Genomic DNA, 26,967 nt, shown 5'->3' on the forward strand with positions numbered 1-26,967 from the left:
ATATATATATACACATATACGAAATTTACGCGACTATTATAATAAATTATATACATATATATGTATATATATATATATACATATATATATACACACACATATACAGGGTGTCCCAGACCTACCGTATCACCGGTTAATGGTAGATTCCTGAGGTGATTCTGAGACGAATGTTCCTCTTGCAAAATGTCGAGGGTGGCGTAGTTTCGGCGCTACGAAGGGTTGTAGTTATCCTATCCTTGTGTAGAATTTTCCCGCGTTCAGTGACGGTGGGTCGAAGGGGTCCCGCGCATCGCGCACACTTCAATTTGAACAGCCGCGAAAAATTAAGATCAAATTGAAGTGTGCGCGATACGCGGGACCCCTTCGATCCACCGTCACTGAACGCGGGAAAATTCTACACAAGGATAGGATAACTACAACCCTTCGTAGTGCCGAAACTACGCCACCCTCGACATTTTGCAAGAGGAACATTCGTCTCAGAATCACTTCAGGAATCTACCATTAACCGGTGATACGGTAGGTCTGGGACACCCTGTATATAGAGAAAGTTTTATAATTAATAATAAAATAATATATATAATTGAATAATTTACGATACAGTTTTACTTTGTTTATCAATAATAAGATTATTTCTAATAATATATAAAGTGTTTTCTCATTCAATACTATATATATATTATTATTTCGCCAGCAAATCATTAACATTGGTAATATTTCAGTGATTGTATCGATCAATCTAGTCGATACAATCACTAAAATATTACCAATTTTCTCATTCAATTGAATTGGATTTCGTCGTTGACAAGGAAATGCATTAGGATAAAGTTATTATATAAAATTATTATAAGGATATTATAAGATTCCAATTATGGGTAAAGTACAGGATGTTTCAGATGGCAAAACTTTATGAACACATTTTATTCAACGTAAAAGGTGAAAAAGGTCATATAAACTTAGGTGTGGAAACGCATTCTTTCTAAATTATGAAAAACTTTTGTTTATAATTTTGACGAATACCTATATCAGTCAGGTTTAGTGTCATAAATATAGGTTTATAAGTTATAAATATAAATTATAAATAAGTTTAGAATTATAAATATTACTGTCAATTCTCTTTTGTTAGAGATAAACAATAATAGTCCTTGTTATCGGATGGTCTGTTTGAAATTAGAATTAATGTCGCAATGAATATGAAGATTACTTTTTAATTTTTTATTTGAGTATTTGAGATTAAAATAATGTTTATCAAGATGATAATTTATTTAATATAATATAAGCAAACTATCTACTATACATATAAGCCAGCTAATAGAAACTAAAGGATAATATTAATCGAAAAGTAAGTAAATAATTAAGACAAATAGAAAAAAATTCAAGAATTATAAATATTATTGTTTTATTGAAGGATTTTGAAAACAATTCTTCTGTAATTCTTCCACATACATAAAATTTCGTTGCTAGCAAATTATCCCTTACTAGTAAGTTTTGTTTACTGGTACCTGCAATAAAGCACTTTCTCGATTTTTGATATATCGATACTTTTAACAGACGAAATTTACGTGAACTATTATAATAAATTATTATAATAATTATCAATAGTTGAATGAAAATCATGGTATTATTATATCTTACAATTAGTATCAATTTTCGTGTTATGTGTGAGTATTATTGAAAATTTCCTTCATGAATTGGTTTTTTTATCTTAAAACTGACAAAAAAGTTTTGGAAATACAACTCTCTGTGATTATTAAAAGATGTTCCACTACGAAATGAAAATAAAGTTACGAAGATATTTCAGACGGTAATATTTAACAATATATATATATATATACATATAAGATTTTTCATTTGTGTATTGTGTATGTATTTATATGTAGAAATAAAACATGATCCATACACACGTAAAAAAACAAACAACAATGAAAAGTCACGAAAAGATAAAGATATTGATCTTGGGAGATTGAAAGAATGAAATACTGTATGAATTATTGCTAAAATATATATCTCTAGGAATTTAGTATTAGTATTAGGATTTAATACAAAACGCGGATTATTATAAATTAGAGATGTCAATATCGAGAAAAAATATCGAATATGAATATATTCATCAATTTTAAAAGTATTTATGTTAATATCGAATAAAATATCGAATAATCAATATCTTTTTATAAAAGCTATAAAAACTCTATCATGACACTTTTATCTGTTTTATAATAAATAAAAAGTGTAGGGAAGAAATATTTTATTCTATTAAAATTAATTAAGAAAATAGATAATATTTTAATTAAGAAATTAAAATAGAAAAATATTTAAAATATTAATTATGAAGCTTATAATTGGGAATATTCACTCTTCATTCAATCTTCGTCTCTTTTTAATGTGCCCTTTAGAAAGAGACGAAAGACGAGTTAAGCTACAGTTAAAGTTAAGCAATGTTGATGCAATCGGGCCTAAATTTTAAGTTTTGCCTTAAAATCTCATTGTAAATGACGCACTATGCAAATATGTAAGTTTGTTTGAATATACTTTATAAATATAGACTTATTGACTAGTTTTCAAAAATATTCATTTATACTTGTTTAAATTCTTCAAAAGCATTCATTCGATATTTTATTCATATTTTTTGCATTCGATATTTTCATATAGAAGTTGAAAAAATATCGATAATATCGAATATCGATAAACATCTCTATCTCGTAGGAATTTAGTATTAGTATTAGGATTTAATACAAAACGCGGATTATCATGAATATCTTCGCTTTCGTCTCGGTGTCATTTGCGATACGCAAGGAAGCATCCTGCTGGAGACGACAAATTTGCATTTATGTGCCGTATGAGCAACGTGTCATCAAATAAACGTATCGACACAAAACACGTATATCTGTCAATGCACAATCCGCATAGCACACATAGAAGCGCTACACGCGGTCGAAGCAAGCTGGTAGTAGGGGTTGTGTGTGACGTCCTAGTAGCGATGACACAACGATGGGATAGCCAGTAAGACAACGAAAGACGGGGAGAGAGAGAGAGAGAGAGAGAGAGAGAGAGAGAGAGAGAGAGAGAGAGAGAGACACGGACACGGCGGAGAAAGCGGCCGATGGAGATAACGAAAGATGAAGAAGAAGGCAAACAGGCGACGGAGATCATACAGCGCCAGTTTCTACCATATCAAGAGAGAATGCCAGAGAAAAGGAGATGCGATACAACGATCGTGATGCTCAGAGAGGGAAACCTCTCCTTCTATCATTGTGGCTCCACCCACATACCACCACCGCCTCTCAGAGTCGAAGCGCACAATCTGGCAACAGTGGTTTGCTATAACCGATATTGTAACCGTGGATTGAATGGAGGGGAACTAGGACTCGTTCTTTCTCTCTCAGATGAAACTGTTCCACCAGCGACATCCTTTGGTCGCTCGGAGGAGAGTGACCCTTCGTCTAACACACCTAACCCTTAAATTCTTTCCCCTGCTCCGTTTCATTTCAACCAATATATATATATATATATATCCCTGCAGCGCGTCGCGCTCTATTGCTCCTCTCTCTCACCGACATGGCCACGTTCTCCCCTTCATTGTTAACTACACCTCCCCTCCGCCAGATGGCGATCAAACAAGGCGTGCCTTGCTATGTGTGCGTCACGATTCTCCCGCACATCGATGGGGCCTACTATTATATGACGATGTCACGCTCCTTCACTATCTCGAATAGTGATTTCACTCATCCATATAGAAACGAAAACGGTGATATGTGACGCGCATGCGTATACGTACGTACGACAGAGATCGACGACAAGGACACATGCCATACGTCAGGCGTCTATATACTCAGTGTGCGGGACAGAAATGGAAGAGAGTGCTATAGTGGGAGTGAAATGGTGAGGCGAAAGCAATGAAGAGATAAAGAACGTAGTAGAGGAAGCGAACAAGAGCAACACTGTCTGCCCCAAATGGCCTCTCACTAGACAGTATTACATTCAACCGTTAGCAGGACTAATACTACCTAACGAGGAATAATCAATCAGTGAAGTAACTGAAATCGACCATCAGCGAATACCGAAAGAATACGTTCATTTTTTCTTTATTTTTTACTTATTTAGTGGGCAAAGCGTGGTATAGTAGACAGCGCACGAGTCTATAAAGTCGAAGGTCCCGGGTTCTATTCCTGGCAGAACCGAAAAAATTCTATACACTCACTCTTTTCTCAAAAGGCAACGGCAAACCACCGAGAGTATCTTGCTAAGAAAACTTCTCTAAACAAAGCCGTTCGAAATCGGCGTTAGATCCCGCATATATGTGCATAATCTGTGTGTGCAACACACATATATACGAAAAAGAGAAGTCACCATGTCCTGTCAAGGGCGGTAGGACTGAGGAGACTTATTTAGTATTTTTTGTGTTTTTTCGCTTTCGAAATATGAAGTACTGTTTCATCAGTAATATTAATATGTATTCCTGTCGTATCAGCTCTGTATAGCCTTCATATCATGTCGCTACACACCTAACCTACACTGCTAAACCTCAGCCCGTGAGACGTACGAATGTGCGCGTCTAATAGATAGAAAATCTCCATGGAGGACGATCTTACAAACGCGCGCAAGGCATAAAAGAGTGCGTGCATCAAAGAAAAGAAGGAAAAATAGCAGCAAACAGAGAGGAAGAAAGGGAGAGGGGAGAGAGAGAGAGAGAGAGAGAGAGAGAGAGAGAGAAGAGAGAGATCGAAGAATGCTGGGTGACTGCACAGCCGTTGTTTTGGAACGTTCCTTCCGGTGAGCATCCGGATCGATGGCAGATTCCAAGTCGGGATACATCACTCAACGACGCAAGCAAACGTATGCAGGTACGTATGTAGATACACACTTGGAAAGGAATCTCGTGTTGCCAGAAAAGCGATACAATCGACAAGTCGCAGCACGCCACCACAAGGACTCGACACCCGTTATCGGTCTATGAACGGAGAAGTCTTACCATCTCCCTCTTACCATCTTTCTATCGCCTGGCTCTCGACGGGGGAAAGGGAAGGAAGAAGTGGCGGGGCGAGCAGAACGCATCGCATTCAAGTCGCACGCGCGTGGAACACTCCGACCGGTTGATTGTGGCCTGCGGTCGGCTTCAGTGGATTCGAGAATCGTACGAGATGTGGTCGTATCGTTCTGGTTGTTGATCATTTCTCGGCTCGCGCACGTCATCGTCGCCGTCGTCGTCGTATCAACGTCTCGTCGTCGTAATGTGCTTATGACGGAGTGATGAATGGCCGACGTCGCTGCAGTGTCATGAGCAGAGTAGTGACAGTGTACGTCGTATCCCCAATGGACGATGACGACTAACGTAGCAGCAGCAGCAGCAGCAGGACGAGTAGTATCGCGCGATGGTCATTGATTGCAGACGCGCAACCGAAAACAGTGTGCTTTGTGTGATTAGTGCGTTTCTTTGTACACATATATAACAAATACATCGTCGAGCATTCTTGGATTACATGTCGTGGAAAGGAATTCCTTGTTTCGAGGCAAGGATAATGTGAGATCGCAGTTGCCTCATGGGTGAGTTATTCCTAATTCTAAAATGTTAATAAAGATCGTTAGGAACACTGACGCAGTTTTCGAATGCATACTGTTTCTTCTGTTTTATGTTCTAATTTTCAATGGAAAAATTGATGGCTAATAACACAGTTCAACAAAAAAAAAACACCGGAGCGAGATTAGTAGTTTCTCATAGTTTTTTGGACGCTGAACACGAATCCGGTTTCCAAGTTGCTCCATCACGTCACAATTTTGAGAAATGTGCAATTAAAGTTGCAAAAAAGGACTATTTTGACAAACTTCATCATATTATAGCTACAAAGTATGACGTGCTGGAGAAGTTTAATTACAATCAAAATAAAGTATGTTGTTAGGACTTTCATTCCTCAAAAGGAATGTTTGGTGTTGGTTATGGTTCATAAGATATCCATGGTTAAACATGGGATGTATTGTTACGAAAGTTAACTGTGACTTAGGCCACTGACAATTTATCTTTCAATTATGTTTTTTTAAACTTAAGGTTTTAGGTGGCTGAATACGAATCAAATGTCAAAATTGTCAAATTAGAAATGGTGGATTAAATGTGACGAATGTTAAACCTTAAAAAAATATTAGATTGTTACAAAAATTAATGTATAGATATCTTTTATGGCACTGAATAGGAATCCAATGTCGAAAATGCAAAATATTGGAATTAGTATAACGGAGAAAAATTAAATAATGTGTTTGGTGTGTGTGTGTGTGTGTGTGTGTGTGCGCGCGCGCGACTAACTGAAGGACTCGAATTATTCGTATTCTCATATACTCCATATTTAACCATGGATATCTTATGAACCATAACCGACACCAAAAATTCCATTTGAGGGTTGAAAATCCTAATAACATACTTTATTTTAATTGCAATTAAACTTCTCCAGCACGTCACATTTTGTAGCTATAATATCATAAAGTTGGTCAAAATAGCCCTTTTTGTAACTTTAATTGCAAATTTCTCAAAATTGTGACGTGATGGAGCACTTTGGAAACCGGATTCGTGTTCAGCGTCCAAAAAATTATAAAAAACAACTAGTCTCGTTCCGGAGTTCGAAAAATGTCATTTTTTGTTGAACAGTGTAATTTATTTAGGCGAATACATCGCGTTTTGAGTTCACTTAAAGTTACACTCATAATTGTTATAGTGTTCATTCTTACGAGTTTCATATTAGTGTTTTACAAGTTCAGTTTTTCTAAACACGTCGCAAATTAACATTCACGCATACAGTCTTATGTCCTACATAACGCGCGCGCGCGCGCGCGCACACACACACACACACACACATACACACACACAATACTTTTTCTATGACGAAAAGTGCTACAGTTTTTAAAAATAAAATTTAATTCACAATTAGTAATGTAAATAGTGTTAAAAAATTAACTGCTTTATTACCCAAAAACCAATCATCTGCTGTATTCCGCAAAATCACTCACTTTTAAATCAGTCTAGCTCTTGCTTAGTTGTGAATTGATACCATCGAATTATCGCGACGATTGCTGTCAGCATAACACACATTTTGTCTGCTTTAATTATTGTTTAACAAATATACAAAACTGAAGTCTATAGGAAAAAGTTTGCTCCATATTTATATTTTTCGAGATCGTTTTTCTTGAATTCCATTCTAGATACTACAAATATAGAAAACTGTTTCTAATTAATTGTTCTTAATTAATTAATTAATTATTCCTTAGATATATTAGATATCACATTTTTCTCGTATTTTCGCAGTGAAGCCTCATGATAGCAGTAGTTGTAATGATAGTAATATTAGCATGGAAGCATTTATATTTATCAATATTTTACTGTAATCTTATTTTCACAAAATGTGCTCGGATTCGGAAATTAACCATTGCAGAATTCTACATTATCTTCGTGTACATATTGATTGGCAGCAAAACCTGCAATCCAATATTGTGTCGTAGATTCGAAAATTACGTCTACATAAATTGTTTACATATTGTCTACACGACGTTTACGTATACTTTTTTCATATAAACAATGTAAACTATTATACAAATTTATGACAGATGTCATAATGCAAAAAAGAGAGTGATTATATTATAAAATGTAAATGTGATTATAGTAGAGTTTAGTAAAAAATTATAAAAATATCTATAATGTTAAAAAATGAAAAATTTTGCGCGTGTGTGCAATAAATAATGATATTATGTTATGCTATATTTTCATTACATTATATTTAAAAAAAATTACATTTTGTTTCACTAAATTTATATTTTTTATCATTTTTATAAATTTTTACAAGAAACTTTTATATAACTTATAAAATATGTACTGTAATATATAAAATTAACGAAAAAATGTTACTTATCTCAATGATATCTAATCTATTCTAAGTGCTGAAACGTTTTAAAAAACATTTATAATATTACTGTTAAAATAAAATATCATAATATATATGTCTTATGTACTAATTGCAAGAACTTTAACAAAAATAAGTTTATTCAACTTTTGCCCAAATAATTATGTAGTTCTTTTACATAATTACACTGCTTTCTTATAATTATATAGTTTTTATATCAATATTTTCTGTTATTGCAAATTCCCTAATTTTATAAAGATGTAATGTTTTAAGCATAACAGATTTTAGAAACTGATATTGTTTTGAAATTATATAAAGCTATTAAATAGAATTATTAAGTTATTTAATTTAAATCTAAATTTTTTAATCTAAATTTAATACAATTTTATAAAATCTAAATAAAATTAATTTAATCCAAACTTAAAATAAAATTAAAATATGAAACTTAATAATAAATAATAAATTATTAAATAATCATTGAAAATATTTGAATGAATAATTTTGTGGGTGTAATATATATGTAACAGTTTCTTGGATCGTTTAAAATTCGAACTATTCTGTATAGGCAAATGTATAAAAGACCACTTTGAAAATCCTCATTCAATTTAAGCTGAAAATGCAGATATTCTTTTCAATTTCAATATTAAAAAAGATAAGCTTAGATGATGTATTTTCGCCATATTCTAGAAAAGTATTGGATGTTCAATGTGTTTGGTAAACAGGGTTCTAAAAATCTAATTTTTCGTTTTCGTAAAGATCAAATACTCCTTTTGCATTAAGAACAAACAAGAACAACTTTCTATAAAAGAAAGATCTGTATTCTTTGCAATTATTCTTCTTACAATGTTTCACTTGCATCATTATGATACTTCGGATACAAATAATATGCAACGAGCATATAAATATTAAATGCTATTTTTTTCGATCTTCTAATATAGTTTGGAAGTTGCAAAAGTTTTCTGAAAAATTAACCAAAGGTATACTAAATACATTGGCGGTTGATAACTCATATTTTTGCGCAAAGTTTATTAATGTATTAATCATTAAACATATTGCGTCAAGAGGCTTGGACACAATATAACTTATCTTTAATGTCATTTAGAAATTCATCAAATATCATTGTTTTGATTACTGTCTTCATTATTTTCAATTGATCAACTATTAATCTTTTTATATAAGAAACATTTTTCAAAAGACAGGCATAGGAATCTCGATATGGAGTACCAATGGAGAATACACAAAGAGTTATTATCTGGTACCTCCTACATTAACTAAAATTTTTCGAAGAACGGATATTTGAATTTTTTCAAAATGTATATTTTAATATACTTTGTAAAAGTTTTATTTATAATGTCTTTTGTAAACAAATTTGCAATATGACTATTACAAGTGCTATGCCACAACAGTTTTTTAGTTTTAACATATTTGAAGTATTAAGGTCTCTTCACACATATCAGTGCCGTATCCGCTCAGTTCCGTGATTTTCCATCAGTATCAGTGCTAATATGTATCCTTCCTTTGGTTTTAAATGAACGTATCCGGAGTAGTACCGTATTCGGACCGTTCAGTCTCAGTTCAGTATTCGTGGATTGTTTATTGCAAACGATATTTTTGCTTCTACACGGACGCGTTACGACAGTCAGTAAGTTTGTCTGTAGATCATTCCATGCCAAGAAGATCACTCGATGCAAATACGTACGAAAGAGCAAGTGTCAATAGGGATGGAATTCAAGAAACAGTAACTCTTGAAAATCTACCTATGCAGAGTGTAAACGCAACAAAAGATGCTTTTCGTGTAAGAGATTTAATTTGCGTCCGTGAAGAAGCAAAAATATCGTTTGCAATAAACAATCCACGAATACTGAACTGAGACTGAACGGTCCGAATACGGTACTACCATAGTATAACTAGTATGGGCGCTCAGTCTTTTGTTTCGCTTTGCGCCGATCCCTTCTGCGCATCGCCATTATTTTGGGCGCACCAATGAGACAATTGAATTGAATCAGTGAGAGCGACACTCTTTGACGAATCAAGCGCTGGATTTTAACCCAAACATATGGCGGACTTACCACGTGATCGAGAACGATAAGATGAAAGGGCCGACAAGAGAGTGCCCATACTAGTTATACTATGGTACTACGCCGTGTATGAACACGTCCATTTAAAAACAAAGGAATGATACATATTAGCACTAACGGAAAATCACGGAACTGAGTGGATACAGCACTCATATGTGTGAAGAGACCTTTATCCGATATTGCTGTCTCTTATAAATTTTTTGTTCTCTGGATGGATTCACTTACAATCTCAGTTTGTCACTTGTTTCACTTTCTTCGCTAATAACCCATGTATTGAGAAATGCGGTTTTTAAATTATCCTTTTAAAATTAAAATTGAAGATTGTTTCTAAGAAAGTTTTTAAATATATTGGTGCAGATAATGTTGAAGACTAATCCGTAGATCTTGATATTATAGGTAATCAATTGGAATCGTGTTGTGATCAAAAGATAATTTAGTACGACATAAATAACACCATTATTGTACGCAAAAATAAGAGAGTACGTTGTAGCATGGAATGGCCAGCGTCGGTGGAAGGGCGCTGATATTTTCTAAAAGCTTCATTCACATATCGCTTTAAAAAGCGATCGTATTAACAGATAATAAATGATTTTGTGATTAATGACTCTTATGTCAGAAACTAAAATTCTCTTTAACAACAAACTATTCCCAAGACAAATTATTCCCAAGAAATATTTCATACAATTTGAGAATTTATGTGATCCTGTATAACAAATATACTGATATATAAATATGTTAAATAGAATAAATAAATAAATTTTTGTTTATCGAAAAATAAATGTGATTACATTTAATTACTTCAACAAATTTTGTAATAAGCAATTCGCGTACAATAATAACTGGATATCAGTTTTCTTATTTTTTAACTTGAGTAAATAGAGTTAGATGTAACTGAATTTATATTTGATAATAATCCATTCCAGTGGCAATGTTATCAATATCATTAATTACATTACAACTGAATTATTTCGCAATAAAATTTCAGCATTTTCAACATTGATATTATTATATACAGTATTAGAAAATCGATTTTCTTGGGCTATATTTTTACAAATTATTCTACAAAAGAAAAAAACCATAATTATTAAATAGGATAAATATATTTAGAATAATATGTAAGATTATAATTATAAATGTATTTAGTTTAGATGTGTTGTGCAATCTACTTTATAATTATTATTTAAATTATACAATAACATATTATACATTTATAGGTATAAATATTTTAGTCTTCCTTTAGTACTCTAGTATTATTAGTTAATAGAGTGTGTGACTTACACTTGACTGTGAAGGTTCGTTTGCGATCGCTTGACTACATAACTGTATTTATAATGTCAATTTCGTTAGAGTGTCCGGGTTTGCAAATGTGTATATCTGTATTGCGTCATGTGCATCATCAAATCCACTGAAAATATGTTTGTTTGAAGTCTCAAACAATTGACTGCAATTTTTGAAGATCATGCATACTTGGAACATGTTATAATTTATTTTTATTCCGTGGAGGCTGATTGTACGAGCTGTAATTTGGATTATGTATACTGAAGATGGTCCAACGATTGGTCCGAAACGTTTATATATTATTTGAATAAATCTACATGCACCAACATCCTGCGTGGCTCAGTGCGGTTTTTCTTTCTAATTTGTATTATTATTTAAACTTTAAATAAATTCTCGTTTTTGAAGAGTTGGCATTGAAATTTATAAAACGTTATATGTGTCATGACTTAACGATAAACATAATTTCGAAAAACAATAATAAACGCGATGGACAATGAAAAGCTATGGTTTTCGTGTTCAGTAAACCATTTTGAACTTGGGCTGGAACATTTTTCCGCACGAGGCGTAGACCAACTTAGCACCTTCGGATTACCTCTTATTCCAATCGATACTTTATAACTGGATAATAATTCGAGATATAGCAGATACGAGAAAACTTTTTTCGCAAAGGAATTTTTTGAAATTCACTCAAAAAAAGGTGGCAGAAAATAGTAAAAAGTGAGGACATATATTTTGATGACTGAATTATATTGCATATAAAAAAACATGTGTAAAAACATGACTAAAACTTTTGCTATGTATATTTAATAAAACAATAGCACAGAAATTAATATAGAAATGTTATCATTTAGTACCTGTGAGCTTTTAAATGACAAAAGGCAGTATTGCTTGGCAATCGTTAATACAATGTGCACAATATGCATAACGCATTTTTTTCAGTATGAAATCTACTTTCGTTAAATCCTTTATTGATTTTTTATGGTATCGTGAAATGTTAAAATTGTGTGATTGTGTTTAAACTACATGCAACATAAAACGCGAAATATAAGTGACATCGATACAAGGCTATTCCATAGATTTCTCATTGACATAAATTACATATTAAATATAATTTATATTGGTTATATATAAACGTAAACTATTATAATTATTATAATTTATTATAATTTTAATTATTATAATTTTTTAACTATTATAATTATTATAACTATTATAATTTTACGGGTACACATCTAACACTGCTGCGATCTTTCTATACTGTTTCTTCGTCATTGTTACATTGCAATAGTGAATATTCTGATCGGTGCAGCCGAGAAGCGCTTTCACAACGGATTGTTCTAAAGATGTCATTCCGTTTTGCTCGCGCTGTGCTCGGTGATTGGGCATGGTTGACTATGCAAGTGAGAAAAAGATATGTAATAAAACAAGGACAGCTGTGATGTAATAGCGTATAAATTGAAGACATATCATGCATAATTAGTTTATATAGTTCTATACTCTTGTGCGACTTAGACAGCAAAGTTAAGCCTGCGGCACACTGGACGAATTTTCGTACGAGATCGCATGCAAGACATTATACTAGCAGTCATACTGGCAATGCAACTTGAAATATGCGTACTACGAGCTGCTGTGCGTGCTAGCATACTGAGTTTTGATAATAGATTTGGTACTATTTTTCATACGAAATTCGTTACTAGCTGCAGACGATATTATGTTATTAGTTACGACAAAAGCGCAAAAATACAAATAATAATATAAATATAAAGATAAAAGTTTTTATTTAGAATTATGATAATTTTATGTATAATTATGATATGATATTAAATGAATATATATATATATATATATATATGTATAATTAGTTAAAAGTGACAGATTTCCTAATCCTTCATAAAACTTAACTTAAAAAATTTTATAATTCTTCAATATAAATAAAAACAGTGTTTTCAATTATATTTTAATTGTAACCAACTGAATATATATTGTTTTATTAAGCCCTATAAAAATTGGTGAAAGAACTTAATACACACAAATACGTATGTATGATGGATGTATTTGTGTGTGTATATAAAACTTCTTTTTTTTAATTTGCAATAATATTGCAATATTTGTAGACAATATTGGCTAGGTTTTAGAATCTTGCAGAATTACGTTGAAATCTCTAGAAATCTTATAACTAAAATATTAATCCAACACATAAGATAATTTGCACGTGTGAAGCCAAAACTAGTAGCACTCTTATGATTGGAACACGTCGTTCAATATACGGCATGTTCAAAATTCGCTAAAAACATCGAAGGTTTTGGAGCTTTCTAATAGAATATCGTCAGTGGTACATATATTGTGGTTTGAATGTTTGTCTCTGGAACGCCATTTTCCGGTAATAGCTCCATATATGGTTATGCGTCGTCATGTGCAAAATGTCATGTCGCAATTGGTTTATTCTTCTGAAAATATGATTCGTGGACCAATTAGACGAATTCCTTTGTTTTCGCGAAAAAGACTCCGTTACTAGTCAGTGGTGATGATCGGCTTCGAAAGTCAGAGAGTCATGAGATTCAGAGCGAAAACGTGCGTGCGATTTTGATCTCGAGAGGTCGTATAGCAAGTCACAAGTGTCTTAAAACTAGAAATAAACGAATTGTCAATGTCAATGAATTGTATCCTTATTCCGTGAGGTAGTAGAGTAGTAGAGTGAGGTCTCAGTTATTTCTCGATCTAGCATCAGAACGATAAGCCAAAGCCGAATTTAGCACTAGTCATTCAAGTTAACGTTTTCAATGTCACGTAGTCGAAGGTACGTGAACACTGAATGTAATAACACGTAAGTTGAAGACTTATTATAATTAGTTTGTATAGTTCTACAAGTTTATGCGACTTGAATAAGAAAATTAACCCTTGTTTGAAGAGAAAAATCTCTTAAGAGTGCAGCGCAAAAATCAATATTACTGTAACTTAACCCTTTCAGAGGCACAATTAGACGACTCGGTGGATTTTTGTGAAAATATGTAGTTCTATGTTTCTTTGATCACTGATTACGAATCTGAAGTCAGATTTGAATAAATTCAATATAGCAGATCCAATATGGTCGTCATTTTTTTACTTTGAGCCTGTTTTTTTTTTCAAAAACGTGATGTAATAGAATATTTCTGTTTTCAGATTCGTAATCTACTATTGAAATGACCTATCACACTTTCAGAAGCAAGATAAAAGATTCCAAATGTTTTACATTGTTATATATATTCTTGTATTATATTTATCTCAATATATATTATTTATATGTATCATGATTTTGAAAGTAAAAACTTCAACTTGTAATATTTTTTCAATATATATTTTGAGCAAAAGGTTCACATTTCTCGCTTATTTCGCAAAAATATATAATTGTTTATTTATTTATAAAAAATTAAATCTGCGAAAAAATGTAGAAAAATTATATATACTAGTAGGAGGTATCAAGTATATTTAGTAATTTTTTTAGCTGCTCATCTTCATTTCTGCCATTAGGGACGAATTAAAATGAAAAAACGCTATTTTTTCAACTTCATTTGTTCATATAATAATAATTGTTAATTATTATAATAAATAAAAATATTAATAAAACTTTAGGGACAAGTATTTAGAAGTCAGAAAAATAAAAAGGTATGATTATTATGGCCAAATTGTAAAAATAATAATAAAACTAGAGCAATGTAAGTGGTACATATATGTACCAGTGCCCTTGAAAGGGTTAATAGCGTTTTGTGACTTAATTAAGTCACAATAATTAATGCAAAACTCTTGTCACAAATATATGGGTAGCAGATTAATTTCATTTTAATGAATAAAAGGTTAACCGATTACCTACTCTGTGTCTTCTCCATCGAAATAATTTTTCTTGAATTAAGAGAGCGCAGAATTTTTTGTTTGTAGGTTTTAAGAGCGCATAATTATATAATTTTCTGTTATATTGAGATAATGTGGGAGAGCTATGTATAGGTATATGCTACTATTAACCCTTTCGAGCCGTCTGCAAGTGCAGCATCATTCGTTGGTTATTTTTGCGGAGCAAGCGAACAATATATGCAGCTAATTCATTCCGATAAAACAGTAATGAATACAATTCTTACAAATACAGTTTTATATATTAATAATAATAGATTTATAGAATTTATACATATCAGAAATATTCTGGCTTGAAGTTATAACGACAAAATAGCTTTATCAGTAACATCTCGATTTGTTAATTGCAAATGTTTTTAAATCGCAAAACTTAATTTTCTATTAAATTAAATTTTTAGAGAGTTATTTTTAAAACAGTCCTCCTCAATCATTCTAAAAAATACCATTTCTCTTTCTATGATTATTATTTAGTTGCTTTTGATCTTTCAGACCACCTTGAATGTAATACCCTAACTGAAAAATAATTTACATGAGATGTAAGCATGTGAGAATTAGCTAAACCTCGGCAGAAAGGCAAATTTTCCTAATTTCGCGGATGTGTTTAAAACGCATTCCCGCAGTTTGCAAAAACTAAACGCTAATACTCAAGTAATTCTCCCTGAATAGTTCTTGACTGAGTAGTACGCGCCACCAAGTGTATGCTTATTTTAACAAACCTATTTCTGATATTGCGCCACTGCGATGGTGCCTGTATCGAAATTAGAAAACTTTAAACGAAACTGCTTTGACACGCCGCAGCGGCAGTGACGGAGTTAACAATAAATGTGTGCAAATTACGCCCGGCACTCGCGATTTTGCTGCGTGTACACTGTAGATATACACTTACGCACATGAGGCACGCAATAAATACCTCCTTCTCATAGCGCAACTCTATATCTCTCTTCACACAGCCTTAAGTGAAAGCTCCATGGTCGCAAAAGCGGCAGCTGTACTTAATTTAAAAATAGCGCGTAAAGAAACAAAGTTGCGCGTGGGGATCATGTAAACCCATAATAAGCTAAAATCTTAACAAGTTCGCATATATCACAAAATTTCGTGCTAATTTCGTGGTCTATTTTCAACTTTGTTGCTTCAATTATTTTGCAAGAACTTATATTAAAATAGGGAAGAGAATCAGTTTGACATTAAGCTGCTTCTTATTTTGGAAACTTCCTTCCTTTTGGAAACACGAGATAGAGAGCTTTAATCAAGAAAATAAATATATCTTAGAATTTTTATTGTTATCTTGTATAAAGACATTTTTAAAAAATCACTTTATACGAAATACCGGAACTCCATATCTTTGGATTACGTACAGCAAAGTACACAAGTTTTACTGCTTGGAAGATGTTGATACAGAAATGTTGCTTTAAGAACAAAAACTTTCGAAATATATAAGATTCGACTTTGTTACTTTTTGTAAGTATTAAAAAATTGTGCTTGACGTGATTCGTGCTTTATATATTTCGACAGTACTTTTCTTTTCTCGATATATCTCGAAAATTATTCGAAATATCGGAAAATGTTTTATACAAAAGTTTTAGGGTAAAAACGCTCCTATTTAATAACATTTAATGAAATTTTTAAAAATAATTTTTCACAAATTTTTGAAAAAATTGTTTTTAAAAATTATTTAAAAAATTTCATTAATGTCATTAAATAGAGGTGGTTTTACAATGAAACTTTTGTTTGTCATTAAATAGAGGTGTTTTTACCATGAAACTTTTGTATGAAACATTTTTCAATATTTTAAATAATTTTCGAGATATATTGGAAAAAGCAAAAAGTCGGCCTACGTATGAAGGATGGTTTCACTCCTTAGAATTGTTTTTGGCAGCAAATAAAATTTCTAAATTCATGTATTAACCCTCTCTACATGTGTGTAAAGTTTCATCAAAATCAGAATTTTCTAGTTCACGATGTTCCCTTGTAAATGTTGTAGTATATGTGAACTTGTTTCCTAAATGGAAGTTTCAACTTAGCAAGAGTATATTTGTATAACAAGAGTATTGAAAATGTGATACATCAATTTTTAATGATATATCAAGCGACGCGGTAGCGTCGCGACGCCAAGTACATAATCAAAAATAAGGTTCCGAACAATGAGAGTCACTACATAAACATCGAGCATTACAAAGTTCAGTGCATAGACGTCGAGCGCTACCGCATAGCTTATCCGGAATTCATATCATTTGACAGGTCACATAAACTTGTGATTAAAATAATTCAGGAACTACAGCCGTTATCAAAAATCTAACGGCACTTTTATTATATAATATGGGTGCAAGCTTTCAATTGCGACCAATTTGAATAAGAATGATACAGTCAGTCCTGAGATATTGTAATCGCTATGTTAAAATTGTGACGTTTCGTTTTCCATTTCCGTGGTATTTCAGACCACTCACGTACATATGTTCGCACATATACATGTAAAGCGATTTTGTCTCTCAAGCTGCGTTCACACATGCACATGATTTAATTTAATACGAATTAAAAGTGAAATATGAATTAAATATGAATTAATACATCCAAAAATTTTTCTTTTGAGATAACGAAAGCGCAAAAACTACAAAAAATTTAAATTTAATTGTTTTAAATGTAACCATTGTGGCTTATTATTGCGGTAATACCAAAATACGTAAAAACATTAAAAATTAATAATACTAAGTTACTTAAAATGACAGATTTCAAAATTCAAGAGTGAGAGAGAGAGAGAGAGAGAGATTATAGATAGGACTATAATAAAATATAATAAGAATGATACAAAAATTATTAAAATAACAGATTTAAAAAGTAAAGTTGAACCTATGGAAAAGATCTCTATTGGTTCGAATATATATAAAATAAAAAATTTTTACAAAAAGCAGTGAGATCCGAATAAAAAAACCTTATAAAGGTGAAAAAAATACGCCAAGTAAATAAAAAGTCCCAACTTGTATACAACAAACAGTTTAACAAAATATTTATTATAAAAATCAAAACTAAATATAAAATCAATTGTGTAACTACTCAAGTACTTACATTGTTAGAAGCAATTCAGTTTAAGTATTTTATCTAACTATTTCTCATGCATACTCTCTTATCGCATGACGACATTGAAGTACTTGGCGTGCCCGGGTCGCATTGGACATGTCTTACAAAATTCTTAAAAATTTGAGTAACAGTATCTTGATTTGTACTGTCTTTTGTCTAAATAAACACATTTGCAGTTGTACAGACTAGCAAAGTGATTATAAATATCTCTTTTCATTACTCGATACAAATAATTTACATGTAAAATACAGATTATAGGTAGGACAGTTTTGTATATTTTAATGCGACCCGCGCACGCCAAGTACTTCAATGTCGTCATGCGATAAGAGAGTATGCATGAGAAATAGTTAAATAAAATACTTAAACTGAATTGCTTCTAACAATGTAAGTACTTGAATAGTTACACAATTGATTTTATATTTAGTTTTGATTTTTATAATAAATATTTTGTTAAACTGTTTGTTGTATACAAGTTGGGACTTTTTATGTACTTGGCGTATTTTTTTCACCTTTATAAGGTATTTTTATTTCCTAAATTTTTCGAGATTGATTTAATCTTTTGCAGTCAGAATGCGCTAAATGTTAGGTACCTTATTGATCGAAGTTATTTTAAGAGGCATGACATGGTGTATATGTAACCAAAGATCATTGAATAAAAATCATAAAAGATTTATCAATTTAATAAATTTTTGTACATTTCTAAAGAATATTTTTCATTAATTTTGTTAACTGTTTTTACGATAAAAATACTTTAGCTAATCCGGCTTGTCTTCTGACTGCAAAGGGTTAATCTAGTTATAGCTATCAATTGCTAAATAAATTTCGAAAAATTGATGATCGTATAAAAATATTCATATAAAAAAAATTCTCTGTACTTAAAGAATAAAATTACTAATAAACAAGAAAATCTCGTATCCAAGTATAAAACTTTCTTATAAATTTCATTTTTAAAGTTTTTATTTGATGCAACATGCACTTCTTAATCATATATGTACAAACAGGATAATTCCGGGATAGATGGCTACACGGGAGAGACGACCAATCGCTCTAATTTCACTACTGGCCGCACAGCTATGTTATCATTCAATCTGTGGTGAGCTTTAGTTGTGTTTGCAACAAGAGGTTTAACGTTTTAACAGAAAAAAATATCATAATTGTGAAAGTATTTTTATTTTAAACTTTATAGTCTGCTGAAAATGTTTTCATAATCTGTTCACTATTTCTGCATAATTATCAGAAATATCTGGCTTGAACTGCCAGAAACTAAAAATGTTAGATTTATTTAAAGTTCTTCGCGATATCCGCAGTTTCCACTCGTGCCCATCATGTTTTATGAGGTGCTAGTCATCTCTTTCGGATAATCGGGAGAAATGGCCATAGCAGCTCGGAATAGTTAGTTATCTGTGGAATTATTATTATTATATTTTTATATAAAACTTCTTCCTTTTTTCAGATGCCGAATAAATACATACCTAAGCGAGTAGTATCGGTGAAAGGTGAGAAAAGAAGGATCTAAGAGACGCTATTAACAACTTTTGTCAAAATCTTTTTTTCCTAAAAATATAAGTACGTTAACACTTAATTTTAATGTAAAATCATTTCTTCCCTCTCTTTTGTTTTAACTTTTTCGTTGATTTTAAGATTACAACTAATCTTGTATTAGGGGAGCAAGGGGCTAAAAGTTACAGTTTTAGAAAAATATAGCATAACTTCTAATATCTCATCAATATTTTTATAATATTTAGTACTCTGATATGAAATATATCTAAGATTTATTATAGACTACTTTGAACGATATTGCAAAAAATAGTTTTTATTTTATAGAAGATTTTTCATAAAAAGACAGACTGTCACTTCTTGCCCCGGGTTGGGGCTTAAAGTTACAACCTCGGGGTAAATTGTTACTTATAGAAAGAAACGCATATTTCTAAGAAATTAAAGGTTTATTTGGCTTATAATCACAAATAATTAAATATTCAGTCTTGTAAGTCAACCTAAGAAACATAAAATAAAGATTTTCTCGAAATACATAACGAAACATTATAATTAAATTACTATAATAATAACTAACATGACATTATCATCAATAGTTTTCTTTAAACTAATCTTTTAAGATTCATCTTATGCAAAGAAGTAAAACAATAAAAATAAATCTTTACAAAAATAAATTTTCATAAAAATAAACAAACACAAAGAAAATCAAATTGCACTTAAAATTAAGATGAATCTGACGATTCCTCCGAAAGACAATTTTGACAAATAAAATAAAATTTGTTTATTTTAATACATCGATCATGGGCCCACTCTTTGCAAATCAAACATTGAATCCACTCTTCACCTGGCTTGCTATCTGAAAATGTTTTATGACAAACCAGACAATGATATTCCATACTTTCTTTACTTTCCTCTTCTTGTAAAATTTTTCTTTTTGCTTTTGTAATTTTTCCGTTACTCTTTCCTTTGCCCTTTCCTTTACCTTTACCTTTACCTTTACCTTTACCTTTACCTTTACCTTTACCTTTACCACGAACTAAACCAGTAGATTTCTTTAATTACAGTGTCACAACGTACCCCTTGTTGTCGTAACTTTGAACCCCGATGTAACTTTAGTGACCTCTTACATGTTTTGTCATTTACTGACTAAAATATTATCAAAAATACTATTCGCGTCAATAGGTTTGACTACTACAAGTAACATTAAGTTTTAATATCTTGGTTATCATGAAAAATCTAACTTTAAAACCAAAAAGTCTTAATATGTAAAAATATACTCACGTAGTGTTATTTTGCGGCACCTCAATAACACAACACACTCGACCGGTTCAGGCCCACCGACTGGCGATGGCGTGATCGCTAATGGTTCTTTCTTTCTTTATCGCGTAGTATTATCTCTCTTACACAGTGTGGAATATCATTGTCTGGTTTGTCATAAAACATTTTCAGATAGCAAGCCAGGTGAAGAGTGGATTCAATGTTTGATTTGCAAAGAGTGGGCCCATGATCGATGTATTAAAATAAACAAATTTTATTTTATTTGTCAAAAGCTATGGCCGTTGTAACAACCTACCCCTGCCACTTCTAGCCTCTTGCTCCCCTAGGTACGCAAATTCGGTGCTTTTTTTTTAAGAAATTGAACTTTTGTTTACTTTCTTTTTTCGAAAGAGGATTTGTCGGCTACCTGACATATGGAGAAAAATATTAGAAAGTGATGAATATTTCAAACATTGACATGTTTTATTTTATTATTTTTTTGTAAATAAAGGCTCTATTTCTTTAGAAAAGTATTAATTTGTGCACTATGTGATCATCTCTCCCGTGAAGGGATGGCCAAAGTCTTTGCATTTCTAAAAAAATTACGCACGTGCGTGTGTGTAATTTTAAAAACAATATTTTTCATGAAAGAAAACATTAAAATAATAAAAATTCATTTTGTAAGAATTTTTTATTGTAAAACAAGCTATTAAAGAAAACGACAATCAAAAGACTATGATTATTTATCGTAGATTATCCTATAATCTCATTAAATAAAACTTACATCCTAAAACTGGAAGAGAAATGGAAAAAATATAAGTCACATATATAATTATATATAGAGTGTCCGGTAATGGAAGTACTAACGCTCGTGAGGTGACAGAGTGGATTGACTTGAGTAAAATTTTGAAATATTAAGTATATATAAAAATGATAAAAACGATAAATGAAAACACATCTCGCGTGTCAAGGAAATAGGTGTAGTACTCTAAAGGCCCGTCTACATAAGCCGCAACCAGGGTTGTTATATTTTAATCATTTATGTTTAAAACAAACGTTTAAAACATGTTTTTAAACACTTAGCCATTTTAAACATACTTTTGTTTAAATCATGTTTTAAATAAAATACTATGTAGTTTTACTTGTTTTTAAAGTACACGTTTTTTAACATGCCTGCACACGAAACGACACGTTGTTGCATCATCCCTTCCACATGCTACCAAATGCTACCAGTGACCGGAATCTAGCATCTCTGGACTATAATGTCATACTTTCATTTGCGAAAAAAGAAATACAGAGGTGCTAGGCACTTTAAGAACTGAAGCGTTTTATAACAATACCAACGACGAAGGTATTACGAAAACGAAATATCGACTTCTGGAAAATGAGTTATGTGAAAATTCATTTTATATTAATCTGCCGTGGGTAACTTATGACAGTATTCTTCAATTACCTGCAAACCCCCAAAGTCTCATAGGCCTGTTTCTACCAATGTCACTTAACTTTAACCATAGTTTAACTGTAACCGTAGGTTAACGCTTCGTCTCTTTCTAGGGCAGATAGTTAGAAAGAGACGAAGAGTGAGTTAAGCGACATTGTCAGAAACGGGCCATAATCAGAAATTTTATCTAGAGCTGCTATATGTTGTGTGTATATGTATTATAAAATAAAATATATGTATTTAAAACACGTTTTTTTTGTTTTAAACATGTGCTGTTTTAATAACGGTTTAAAACATGTTTTAAACCGTTAAACATAAAAAAACGTGTTTTAAACAAAACACTATGTTGTTTTGCTTTTTTTAAAAAAACATGTTTTTTAATAACCCTGATTTTACAGAATCGAATTATTGGTTCTTTCTTTATTGATGGTACATCAAATGGCCAAAAATATGCTGATTTTTTGTCCCAACAATTACCAGAATTATTGGAAGAGGTGCCGTTAGAAACTCGTTTACACATGTGTATCAGCATGATGATTGTCCGGCTCATTATGCATACGTTGCACGTGCAGTTTTACGCTTTAAATGTTTCCGGAACGCTGAATGGGAAAAGGAGGGCACATCCGTTGGCTTGCACATTTTCCTAATTTGAATTCTCTAGTCTTTTTTTGGTTTTTGGGGACTATTGAAAAACATTGTTTACAACGAAACTAAACTACACATGAGAACATGAGAGAGATTAGCAATCAAGCGCTTAGGGCTCTCAATCACCGCTTACTGAGTTTTCGCGTCTCTCGGTAGATATAAAACCCGTAAAATTTTAAATTAATTTTTCTTGCGAATACTTGACAGGTGCATCGAATCACCTTACTTTCATTTGTAGCAAGGCACTACTACACATATGTCAGACTCGGCAAAATCTTAGGGGAAGCTACTTAGGTCTCTCCTTGTTAGCAAAATTTAAGCGCAAAACTTTGTAAGTGGTAATAATTGCGTTTAAATTTTACTAAATATAATAAACGCTAACAGATTACATATAATACAATAACAATTTTGCTGAAATGTTAATTTTAATAGACTGTGTTATCTTGAATCAAAAATTAATAATTGTAATATATTGATGAAAAATATATTTTTAAAATAAAGTACAAAATGTTTTAATGCAAAAACCTTGGTGCTGCTAGATTAACTGATATAAATTCATATAAATCATGTAATTTGTAAATTGACATTACTGTCTCACATTTTGAAATCCAGCAGGAGCGCCAAGTTTTTTGATTAATTAAAAAAATTTGTACTTATTATATTCGAGAATGAACATTGAAACTTGTTTGTTGCATTGAAAATGCGCAAATGAAACTGTCAAGTAAACTCAGAATCATTATTCTCCAATGATTTTTTCCGAAATTACGACTGCTTGTATTGTTTATATTAGCAAATTTTTGGCTCAAAACAACTTGATCTCTTAATTCTGTTGCCGGACATATAAGGGACAATATAGGAGAGACCGGAGCGGAATCGTCACTACAGTTATCTCAAAATTTGTATGTTGCGTTAACTCGCCATTAATATTATAAATGCCACTTATGGTGCCTACACAATGACGTATATACCTAGACCAAGCATTCTCGAGAGGGGGCCAGAAGTTGACAGTTTAAGACAGAGTAAGAACGTTGCAATGAGATTTTGGCTTTCTCTTTCTATCATACAGAAAGCAAATGGCCGACCTAAATCCTGTCAATAGCTACATATAAGATGGTACAGAAATACAAGAATGGAATCATAAATTTCACTTATCTTGATATACCATTGATATTAATACTATTATTATTGCTTATTGAAGAACTTTTTTAACAATTGTATACCTAATAAATGATATAAAAAAATTGTGAAATAAAGGAGCTATATATATACACACACACATATATATATATATATATATATATTTGTACTATAATTATGTACACACTACCTAAAATAGTATTAATATCAACGATATATCAAGATAATTAAAATTTATGATTCCATTCTTGTATTTCTGTACCATCTTATATGTAGCTATTGACAGGATTTAGGTCGGCCATTTGCTCTCTGTATGATAGAAAGATAAAGCATACATCCTATTGCAACGTTTCTCACTCTTAAACAGCCAAATTCTAACTTCACCCCCCTCGTCTACAAGCTATGGGAATGCTTGGGCTGCGTTCCGATATTGACTGCCAGTACTGAAAAGCTATAGTTTATGTCACGTATACTATAGATTTTCAGTACTGGCAGTAATATCGGAACGCAGCCTTGGTCTAAGTATATACGTCATTGTGCCCACGTGACCAACGGAGTTTAGTGAAGTTATGCGTCATGTTGTGATTTTCATTACGACAAACGTGTTTTCGGACGTCAAAAGTGAAATGTTTTACACGTGAAAAAGTTTTAATATTATAAATATTATTTTCTCTCCAAATCTCGTGGTAAAATAATTCTAAAGAGTGCGCATGCTGAACACGAATCCAATGAAGTTTCTTTCATTTTCGTTGATTTCTAATATTTCATGAGCGACCAAACTTGGAATCTGTGTCCGTGGTGAAATCGTCACCAAGCCATCGGGGCGAAGAAACGAGATAAGAAACAGCTGAAATTATACGATACGCAGCTAGAAACGCATACCGCGATCGGCAATGCACGGAAACGAATTCGATCTCACCATAGACCTAAACTTTAGGATCCCACGACGTTTTCCATGTCTCGTCGTGGTAAACTTTAGAACCGCAGCCTTCGACGAGCAGTGGGCGAAAATCGAAATCATAGAAGCAGTGGTTGGATTTCGACGATTAAATGTTTATATTTTTCTATCAAAAAATAATTAATAAAATGTATCCTATCATTCTTCATGATCGGAATTATGTTTTTCCATTTAAAATCCATTCCGAGAATGAAGTGACGACTCCGCCTCGACAATTTTGACATTTCAATTTTTGCACCTTTATCGTTTTTACTCTATAACGGTTGAACAAAGCGACGTAAGCGACCAAAAATGTCCATATTTTGTAGCCAAGAGTTCACTTTTTACAATGGTACAACACCACATTTCACGAAAATTATTTAAATAAATAATAAAATTATATATTTTGTTGTTAAAAATCGACATCGAAAAAAAAGTGACGACTTCGCCCCGGTCTCCCCAACATAATCCGTTACTTATGTTGCATGGCAACTTCAACATCGTGGTTAAATGTACTTGCTAAACTTGCATCAGCCGCATCACATTGATTGATCAATGTACGATCCGGTAACAGATGCACGTGTTTGCTATCAACGAGAAAACGAAATTGGATATACCCCATACATTGATTGCGTTTATCCATGAGTACGCTATAAATAATTACATATAATTACATTGTTTATTTATTAAATGAAATGTATTATTTATTCCTGTATGCACTCGATGTTACACAGAGTTGATGTTTGATTATTGACGAGAAGCTGGTCAGTTGATTATTCTATCAATTGTTATGTGTGTGCAAATTTAAATCATTCGGCGATTGATACTCTCATAATTGTATATCTACGCATTTGGTATCATAAAAAAAATCAAACACGAAATTCATACATGGATGTATGCAAATAAGATGTATGCATCGAGCATGTAATAGTTAATTAATTAATTAATTAATTTGTTAATCAGAAATTATTAAAAGCGTTATATACACATGATACTATCGCGTGATACGTAACGTTTGGCATATATACAACTATTGTCATTAATGTTATAAACTGTTATTCTCTACTAAACTAAATAAGAATAAGCATACTCAATCAGAACAAATCGATTTCTTAAAAAAGCGAAGAATTCTTACAAACAAACTTGTCTAATTTTTACGAGTATAAGACGTGGTAGCAATATGCTACTAGTTTTGTTACATTCTGCATACATTGTACAAATATTTTATTTTATTTTTATTAAATTAATTAAATATAGTATATATAATTAATTAAATCATTTTACTTAAGTACTAATTAAAAATTCTATTGTAATTTTCAGGTTTGGACAAACTTAGAATTTAAACTTTTATTGAAGTTAATTAGGAGAAAAGTCGCAGACAGTCGCAGTTAATTAATTATATTTATTCCTGCCTTTATTTAACATTTATTTAATTACTAAAAATAGTCCCAGAAAAATAACATAAGAGTTGAAACTCTTTACGAATCTTTTTGTACAAAATAATTCTTCGATTTACTGAGAAACACGAAAATTCAACAAAAAGTTTTTAAATGTAGCTTTTTCATGGTGTTGACGCGCAAAGAAAGAAAATCGAAACCAGTGCTGGAGAGAAAAAGAAAAGTGAGAGAGAAACGCGACAATTGACCCGAAATGGAAGAAATGGGACTTGTCGATTAGCTCGAGGCAATCGCGCGTGGCAAGGACGTCGTCTCGTCTTACTGTGAAGGCTGCGTGTAAACCATCAGCTATCATTTGCGTCTTATACATTAACCGTTTATTTCTGCAACACATGTGCTTGCATGCGTATATGCGCACAATAATCATGGTAATTGGTCGATTGTACAGGGTGTCCTAGAAGAAAACGTCAATATT

General features: G+C 31.9%; 1 protein-coding gene across 4 annotated transcripts in view; it reads left to right on the forward strand.

The window, feature by feature from the left end:
- The first annotated feature begins 4,749 nt into the window (after positions 1–4,749).
- LOC105280634 (zinc finger MIZ domain-containing protein 1) overlaps positions 4,750–26,967 on the forward strand; it is a 69,310-nt gene continuing 47,092 nt past the window's right edge. For 2 of the 4 annotated variants that reach the window (XM_011341300.3, XM_011341301.3), the window contains exon 1: positions 4,750–5,538. The gene's annotated coding sequence lies outside the window, so the exon portion shown is untranslated. Of the gene's footprint in view, positions 5,539–19,185; positions 19,278–19,637; positions 19,681–26,967 lie in introns of all 4 variants that reach the window. The other 2 variants (XM_026971977.1, XM_026971976.1) reach the window with 2 other exon arrangements.

Source organism: Ooceraea biroi, chromosome 8 (assembly GCF_003672135.1).
Source record: "Ooceraea biroi isolate clonal line C1 chromosome 8, Obir_v5.4, whole genome shotgun sequence".
Lineage (NCBI taxonomy): Eukaryota > Metazoa > Arthropoda > Insecta > Hymenoptera > Formicidae > Ooceraea > Ooceraea biroi.